Source organism: Crocodylus siamensis, chromosome 3 (assembly GCF_052110815.1).
Source record: "Crocodylus siamensis isolate JL-2025a chromosome 3, ASM5211081v1, whole genome shotgun sequence".
NCBI lineage: Eukaryota > Metazoa > Chordata > Crocodylia > Crocodylidae > Crocodylus > Crocodylus siamensis.
Window position 1 is genome coordinate 205,039,047 of NC_143397.1, and position 10,050 is coordinate 205,049,096.

Sequence of the window (10,050 nt, forward strand, 5' to 3'; positions counted from 1 at the left end):
TTAAGTTTGAATTCTATCATAATTCTTGAAGTAAAATCAATGTGTCTGAATATGTCTGATTACTAATCCCTATTTCCATCCAAACATAAAGCCATTAGGTATTTTTCTCACAGCTTATATCACTTGATAGTCTCTGCTCAGGAGCAGAGTACAGATGTGTGGCAGATCAGGACTGAGATATGTGAGAGAGATTGCATAGCATCTACAGGGAATATACCACTGTCAGCACAGTACGGGCAATACCTATCGTTTATGTGCACAGTAGGTTTTTTCAAAAGTCCATTGGGGTAAAGAGGAGGATTTTAATTTGATTTCAATGGGCTTTGGATCAGGCTTTGTGTTCCACTTTTTTTTTAAAGAGGAAGCTGTTCATGGTCATTGCAGTTCATTGCATCTGCCCTACTGTAAAGCAAGCTCAAATTTAGAGGCTTATTTTAGAGTAGTCACTAAGCGCCTATATTGTAGATACTTTCTTTAAATCTTAATTTAATAATACTTTGTGTTAGTTGTCTCAATTTGTGAAACTGCAGTGAATCACCAATATATGGTATAATTCAGAAATGATATATTAGCATAATGAAAGATTGTGATTAGCTGAGCAATTCTGTTAGTGACAGGATTTGAGACATCTTCACTTGACAGTTTTAACAATAGGAACTTCTAACTTAGACTATCAGCACTGTTATGCATCCTAGTCCCTTAACATTTCTGCTGCACACATCTTTACATTCTCATGTAATTTGAAGAAGAGCTGCATAATATTGTTCCAGCTGAAATGATGTGGAACCGGTGCTCAGCCATTTTGGAAGTGCTGGATATCTTATGTCACATTAAAATTGCTACCGAATCATAGAAAAAAGAGATTAAAAAGACTTGCTGCGTCTACTAGTCTGGCCCCTACAAATGCAGGACTGTTCCCTATAGTATATTATCTACCGCTGCTTTGTCCAGTTTAGTTTTAAATGACTCATGCAATGATGTTTCTACAATTTCTCATGAGAAAAGGGAGAGACCATTCGGAGTCAATTTGATGTCACCTTTAAAATTTTTATCTTTACTATCTATTAATAGTAAAATATCTTTACTATTTTGCTATAATTTATCTGAAACAAAGGAATTTACATGTAGGGTTAAAGTGTCTTTAAAAATGTGGCCTTTGTCCATATGAGCAAATGTAAACTACACATTCTCTTCTCCCCATGCATACTTTCTTCAGAAAATCAAACCTACAAACTATTAACAATTATGCTGGCCACCATCTATTCTCAAGCTTAAAAACAAAACAAATCCTATTGATAATAGAGCATAATGGTGGCTTATATCTTGCAATAATTTCAACAAAAAATACTGAACAAATTTGCTACTCTTGCTCAGCTTCCTTCTCTTAGCTACCCTCTGATTGGTTATTATATTCTGCTTTCTGCGTGTTCTTTCACAGCATCTCATAAAGTAAGCTTCAGCTCACTAAAGCTTGTGATATACCTACTTTGGCTAGTCTATAAGTAGGGATTTGCCTAAATTATGGGAGGATTTACCAGTTCCCATAGGTTGATCACAGCATAAAGTTCTCATTCTGTGGTCATTTCATGGCAGCCCTGCCCCTTGGCACTGATTGGCAAAGAAGCCACAAGGAAGAGGAGGGATTTGGAGGTGGCCGTCATCTTTATTGCTGGCTGCCTTTTGTTTGACCCTGCCCCTTGGTGTTGATTGATGGAGAGGCCGCAGCATGGGAGGAGGGATAAGGGGCTATAGCCATCTTGCCTGCTGCCATTTGTGCTGCCCTACCAGATGGCAGCAAGGACTTCTGGGTCCCATTGGAAGAGCCAGTATTTTATTTTTTATTAAGGTTGGGGTTTTTTGTTGATTTTTCTGATAATCCTGGATTTCACTGTTTCCACGAAATCCATGAAACTGAATTAATTAGGTACCTATCTACAAGGTGCAGACCTACCCTGTCTTTTACTTGACCTCAGACTAACATAGCTAACTACATCTCTCTGATATTAATCATACAATACTGCCTATGGCTCCCCAAACAAGGGCAGCCCTTTTGTGCTAATAATTACAAACATATAGGATAAAATTTTAGACTAAATAAAATCTATGGCAAAGCTTCATTGAGTTCTAGATCCATGAGTTTATCCATAGTTAAGATGAAGGCCATCCTCCAATCTTACTACAATCTAAAAGACATAATGGACAATACGTTAGTAGACATGAAACATTACTCATTTATAAGGTAAAGCAGAGGGATATCATTGTGTGCCCTATGTCATACATACTGATGATGGCAGAAATAAGAATTTCAGTTCTCAAGTCCTAAGTCTTGCACAGGGATTTCATTTCCAAAAGAAAGAAATGCCACTTCCCAGCATACAGACATCATTGTCTTATGGGAGGAGCATATCCCATCTGCAAGAAAGATCTCCAACTGACACATGGAAGATTTCCCTTGCATGTGAGTTTCTCTTACTAAAATGAAGGCTTGTACACCTCTGCTTGATTCCTTTGTGATTGGGAGTTGTCAAGCAGCAGCTTCCCATGTGCCTTTCCCAGACCAGGGAAACTCTGGGACTAGGGAAGTGCAGCAACATTTTCCCTGCAGCATGCCTAGTTGGGAGGAGTTGAGCTGTTTCTATCCCACCAAGCCATCCTGAGACCAGGGTTCCCCCTGGTCTGGGGAAGATGTGGTGTCATTTTCCTACCACTCGATTCCTCCTGAACTGGAGAGGCATGGTAACCCCAGTCTGGGTAAGGCAAAGGGGATAAGAGATAGGGGGCATCTCCAGGCTGGAACATCATTATACACTCTCTCTCAGGAAGATTTTTATCCCTGCTGATTTCATAGAAATTTGCAGCAGCAGAAATGAATCACCATCCATGGCCATAGTCTACTGTTTTAGACACAAAAACACTTTTTTGCTGTGGCACCTTCCTAGTAGCACTGCTTTTGTTGCATTTGTTTCATAACTCTATCTTGTATTAATAGAATTTCAATGTATTTGGGTCTTACCAAAAGTAAAATATAGAATAATGGGATGAATCCAAATGGTATAGTATTGTCCATAAGAGTAAGAGGCCACCACTTTGAGTAGCAATACTTGTTGGAACATTTGCAGTTGGTCATCATGAAAAGAAATTAGATACATGTTTTATATAAAAAGCCCAAAGACTCCACTTGTCAGGCTATTCTCCTATTATTACAGTAGGGTTTAATTTGTAACCCATTAAAACTAAAAAATTATATAGCTAAATCTCTTTCCACATGTACACAAGCATGCCAAAGACAGAATAGCTTCCATAAGACATTTACCATTGTTGTTTGTCACACATAACAGTGTTGCAGCTGTTCTAACACAGACTTGCCGGGTGGAAGTTTTTGGGGTTTTTTAAAAATATCTTTAAAAAAAGGGAGTATTGGATTTTTCCAGGATGAAAGGAAAATAGAACCTTTCATGTAAGTGGTGTTCAACTTCTGTCCCGCAGGCCAGATCTAGCCTGTGGGACCGAATCATCCAGCCCATTGGTCTCCCCACGGGTCTGAAAATTTGGAGGTGGGGAAGTGGTTGCAGTGTTAATTGCTGCTTCCCTGCTGCCAAATTTCTGGACCATTTGGGAACCCTGTGGGCTGGATGACATGGCCCTGTGTGCTAGACTACATCAGCATCCAGTTAGGCTGACACATAGGGTTGGTCCACAGCTGGATCTGGGAAGGTAGGATTGGGCCAACACACAGCTGGATCTGGGAGTGCAGGGTTAGGCTCACATGGGGTTGACCAGTGCACAGTCAGATCCAGGACCGTGGGGTTGAGCTGGCATGCTGGATCACACCTGTGGACCAACCCTGCATGCCCACTGTGGTGGATCTGACCTATGACCAACCCCACAGGGCTGAAAGGTTAAGGACCACTATTTTACACTGTTGGAGGTTAAAATTCATACCATTATTATAACTATTTTAGAAAATGAACAATATTCAAATGCCCTTGAAACAGTTAGGAAGTGCAATCCCTATTCCACCTTTAAGTATAAATATTTAAAACCTCTTAAGTCTATTAGAGTAAAATAACTATATTGAAATATCACAAAAAAGCAGTTATTCACAGTTAAATCTCATGCATATTCCTTAACTCAGCTCAAGTCTGGCTGGTGGCAACTTGAGTAGTGAACACGACAGATGCAAGACTGCTTCCTTGAGAGAATCGTCTCACCACCACTCGCCTCATCAGATAAGAAGTGAAATGCTTTCTTTCCACATATGACTAAGTTAATGATCACAAGAGTGCAGTCTGTTTTAACAAGCAGTGCCTCTGGATATTGGTAGCTGCAGATTTCACATTTCAGTGTCCCAGAATTAACATTTCTGGCACTGAAACATTATTTCCAGACATGGCACTTCTGGCAAGGTCAGCAAAAGATGTGGTATCAAGCAGTGAATGAGCAAAATAATATAGTCTCTATACTTCTTAGTGTCAAAGCACTAGGGAGGCTATACAACAGAACACAATATAATCAAAGCAAAGCAACCACTTAAAACAAATCAGGTGAACAAATAACAAAAAAATGGAGGAAAAGGAGGCTTGGAAAGAAAAGAAATACATGGTGAGTACAAGATATTCTGAAAATGTGGGCAGATTAGGGGAAGGTCTTAAACTATTTCAAAACCAGGTAGTGATTAAATGACTCATATATCAGAGAGGCCAGCCTTATACTGTAGGAATCACAATGGGCAATATGTCAGTGCCTGCTGACTTGTGTTGTGATGAGGAAAACACTCAATGGTGGACAGGGAAATACATATTCATTCTTGTCTCAAACATCAGGAAGGACATTTGCAGAGTTTCACGTTTGTACGTGAAACTCCAAATTATTTTCTCTCTGATCAGGGAGAAATATGTTTGGTGTGCTCGCAAGTGTGGTTGTATAGCACCGTGCTTCAAGCCATTGTGCCAGAATCCACACGTCTTCAGAAGCTGCCCAGAGGCATACGTGTTGGCACTTGGAAAGAGAGCTTCCCCAAAGAAGAGCCAAGAGCTGGAGGGGGTGGAATAGGCACACGCTAAAACTCTTTCTTTGGAGCACTGCTAAAGCAGTGACCTGCCCCCTACCCAGTGTTTGGGGCACTCTCCTGCTGCAGTTACTGGTTTTCAAATGATAAAACAAAGATCCTCCATGCCTTGGGTCATTATAAGGATCCCCTAGCACTTTTAGAAGAGCAGAGATACTAAACCTGATGTCCTGGACATATCCCAATTTGAGTAAGTATAGCCTGCCTTCATAGGTACCCCATTCAGTTTCAATGTGAAGTAAAAGTGTTCTTTTCCTCCCTTAAACCATGTAGTATGTTACTATTGTATAGTTTTGGAACAGCTGCTGGCTGCCTCCCTCTCCCCTTCTTTATATCTATTTTTTATATTTATTTTTATAAAATAAATGATTGATTTTAGTGGTGGAAAAGTGAGCCTTCTATATACCATTAAGGTCCCTTCAGGATGGAAGCTTCCATATAAATTTGAGATGAATTGTCTTTTTTGTCTTCCAAGAAAGTAGATCTGCTTGTAAAATTTGTTCACAGCTAATTTTTGTAATTACTATTTTATTTATTGCTAGTATTTATAAGGTGCTCATCACTGCAGTAACTCTTGACTGTCCTTGTTGTCATAAATTACTTGTTGCATAAAAATTGCCTTACCAAATTTGCTTACTAAATTTCTTTGCGGAAGTATTTGACTAAAGCTCCTACTGAGACTTTAAATGGATGTTTCTTCATTCAAAGGAGGCACAAATTGTCCCTGAACAGTTTCCAGAAAATCATACAGTATAAGGTTTATGATGACACTCTTATTTGTTTAAAAAGGAAATTTTGTTGACACTAAACAAATTGTTTAAATAATCAAATCATGTAGAGGAGGTAATTTAATTCTGAGGCATTAAAGCTGACGATTCTAAAGTACTGTTTGCAATTCCAAGTATCAAAATTCCTTAGTGTATATTGTTTGAGGATGTATTACAAAGGGAAAAAAGTTGAACAAAAAAAGAAATTGCTGAAGGAATCATTACTGAAATTTGGTTAAGAACTGGGTTATTGTTAACTTTTCCTTTAGTTTTTCTCAAACATTTTTATTTTTTGAAGAAAATTCATCTATTTAAATGTTATTGTTCTGTTTGTCCTCTCTGTGGTTTTTAAAACTTTCTTTGAAGCTGCTTTCTATAAGAATTTCCTTTCACCATTTTGCAAAAATCAGTTCCTGTTTTCCTCCCCTCTCCTCCACTACCACTGAATCTGTGATTTTAAATCAGCAACACATATGTGTTTCCCAACTCCACAGAGGCCACATTTTCTGGAATATACTTACTCCTGTAGCAGGGCTGGCACTATAGTCTTCTCAGTCAGTGGAGCGGGGGAAGCTTTGGCCTGAGTAGGGCTGTAGCACTCAGTAGTCCCTCAAATTGTTGGTCCAGTATGCACTCAGTTGCAAGGTGGAAGGGGTTGGGAGTAGTGGGGGAAGATTTGGCTACTGAATCTGGGATTCATACAGTTTTAAACCAGAAGGAAACAACTAGTTTGACCTCCTACTTAACATAGGCCATAGAACTTCACCTGTTATTTTCTAAAATGGATTGAATTACACCTGCTGCAGAAGCAAAAACCATACTGATCTCAGTAACTTCTGCATTATTTCCTCATAGCACAGTTAGCCAAGGACATGGCTACATGGGTTGGATGAGCTTTAAAAGTAGCAAGGCCTCATCTGCAGGCCACAACCTATGGTGAGGTGTTAGGATTTTGGTTGGGCAGCAATCTTAATACACTGATACTTGCAGCATTTCATATAAAGTATCATATCTGAAGATGAGAAGGCTTCATTCTCTTTGGTAATCTGACTTGAGTTAGGTTTCCTAGTTTCCCTAGTGCTCCCTTGCCAGGGCATGCCAAAAGGGCATTAACAATGACTAGACATCTTTTGTCAGCTGGCTCCCAGACTTCTGGTAGGAGCCCAGTTTCCAAGCAGTACTTGTTAGTGTCAGCCAGCATTAGACTCACTGCCTATGGTCACATCCACACATGTGTAGACATTTGGTTCCCCAGGGACAAATGGCAGCAGGACACTATGTGCCACCACCAGTTGTCCTTGGGGCATGTCTGTGACATGCACCCTCTGGCATGAGGCAGGTTACCCCAGGTGGGGTAGGGGAGGCTGAGGCCAGTACTGGGATGGCCCAGCAGCCTTACCTGGGATCCTGGAAGCCTCCTGCGGCTACAGCTAGCAGTGTGTCCCTGGGTAGCTAGGCTCTGGTTTGGAGCAGTGCAAGCTGCCCCTGCATGAGCCACTCTGCTTCTTATTTTTTTGCGTGGGTTTTTTTGGCCCTGGATATCCATGGGTCAAAAAAAGCCCTCCGCTTCTCCCTTGCAGTGTGGAGAACAGAATGTGCGGTATGTGGTGCCGCAGACGTGTCTATGGCACTGTATACCGCACAGCCACTCTTGTCTGGATGCAGTTTATGTATGCATTTGTCATAGCATCCTAGACTGGGTCACTGGTAACATTAAGAAAACATGAGGGAAACTCTTTCTTGATTTATTTCATTATCTCAAACCCGAGGGTTGATGTCTGAGACATCACTTGTGTTAACAGACCTCAGAACCGCACACAGATATGAAAAATATTCTTACTATTGGGAGACAGACTGAAATGGAGACTTACTGGTTAGCAACACAATTGTGCTTCAAAGCAGTTTGGTTTAATTGGTTGTAAGAAACTGCAGGGGCTTGATATGCTGAATAGCCTATTGCTTTTCAGTAAAACAGAAATATGGATTGAAACCAGAGGCCATTAACCATGGATGACATTTTGTGTTTTGTATTTATTGGGGTTTGAGGAGGGGTTGGGTTGCACTTAGAAAATCAACATGGAGCTTTTTGTTTACTTTTCTCTATGTACCAGAATCACTGAGGAGTCCAGCTGTGGCATAAGCTGCTGACATTGCAGCTGTTCAGTCTGGAGTGTCTCTCATCCACGAGATGTAAACTTACATAATAATCAAGAAATGTGTTTTCACTTTTCCCCCTTTCATACTTATTTTAAGAAAGATATTAAGAATTTACAGGACTTGCCTTGACAGATTTTACTAATTGAATCTGAGCAGCATTGCAAGATTCTAAAGATTTAAAATACTTTGCAAAAAAATATTATTTCAGACTAATGACTTGATGTCTAGCTTTTATCTAGAGTTGTGTAAAATTCCGAGTATTTGACCCCAGATCTGATACTCAATCATGGATGCGTCTCTGAGCTGCTGTTCCAGGGGCCAATCCTTCTAATGAAAATCAAAAGGAATAGGATTAGGCCTCAGATTAAAATAAGGATAATGCTTATGGAATAGGTATGTGTTAACTGAAGCAAATAATAACTGAGGCAAGTCAGGGGAATATTCTTTCTATCAATTTAGGAAGTGCCATGAGCACTCAAGAAAGAGAGATCCTGAAAAACCCAGCAAGCTGTCAAAAACTATAAGTAAATTAATATAATGAAATTAAATGGGGTTTTTTTGTCATGGCACTGTAAAGCAACCACCTCAGTGATTGCTCCCAATAGAAATTCTTCCTTATCCAGCTGTATAATTCTTTGGTAATGCATTAATCACTATTCTTCAAGAGTTCAAGTTGAAAATAGAAATTGGAACTCCTCAAAACCAGGATTTTATACAAGACAAGAGGTACAAGACCGTTCAGTGATGTGCTGAGACATCCAAACCAGCTTATGCGCTGGAAGCAGCATAGCCCCAAGCTGACAAGTGGAGTGCAGTGCTAATGTAGCTAGTCAGCTTTTGGTACCTGAGCTAGCTCCTTTCAAAGTATGGCTCTGTATGAAACCACATAGACACATCCTAAAGCTGTTAGGGATTGCAAAGCTGTGCTCTGAGCATCGGATACATGCATGATGATGTGATATCTTCCAAAGGGCAGTAAAGAGTCTAACCTTCCCCACATGCCACCAATTCAGCATCTGCAGAATAAAGTAATTAAGGGATTGACTTAAGAAGGTGCGGTGATTTTCCAGATCCTGCCCTTCCCAGCACCTCCAGAACCTGTGCGCATTATACATTGCAAGATCAAGCACACATGTCAGTTCTAGAGCTCCTTTCCCTTGACTTATTTTCTTGTTCTTTTTCTTTGCAAAATGGCAGAAGTTTATTTTATGTATCCTTTTCTATAAATCCCATCCCAGTGTTGTAGTTGAAATTTTAAAAACACTAATCGTTTTACTTGGCTGTATTGAAAGGTGAGACAAATGAGGTGACCTATTTGATTGACTAAAACATTCCAAGTCCTTTAAGTTTAACAAGAAGTTACTGCACATACTGCTTTACTCTCAGAAGAAATTACCGTTCCATAGTGACTCTGGAGCAAAGAAAAGAAAAAAGCATTCATTTGTTAATGTAAAAATATGTTCTATATACATACTTAAAACAGGAGTGTCAAACTTTTGGCCTGCAGGCTGGATCCAGCCTATCGACTGTATTACTTGGGTTGTGGGTCACTGGACTGACCCCACATGCTGGCCCCAGCCCACAGGCTGCATGCAGCTCACAAGCTGGAATTGGTACAGTGTGTCCTGCATACAGCACAGTGGGTCAGTCCAGGATGTGCTCTGCACGCTGCACCCTGAACCAACCTCCTGTGCTGCCTGAAGCATCAGGTCTAGCCAGTGCACTGTGGGTACAGAGAGGTCAGAGGCCAGCACAGGCTGTGTGAACCTTTTGGACTAGACCCAGCACCATGGGCACTACACAGGCAGTCAGTTCCACTCTTGCCCTCAGACCAAACTGCGACCCTCATGCAGGTCATGGCGGCATCTCTAGTTTAAAATATTGATGAAATAGTCTTTCACCCACGAAGAGCATTTTGAAGCAATTCTGTACGGTGTCCTCATTGTAAAGGGATTTAGATCAGTTCATTTCAGTTGTGCTGCACAGCCTTACACTAGCTGAATGCCCGTGCCCTTTGTGAAGCCACTGTTGAGAGTCCCTTATTCACAGCACTGACTT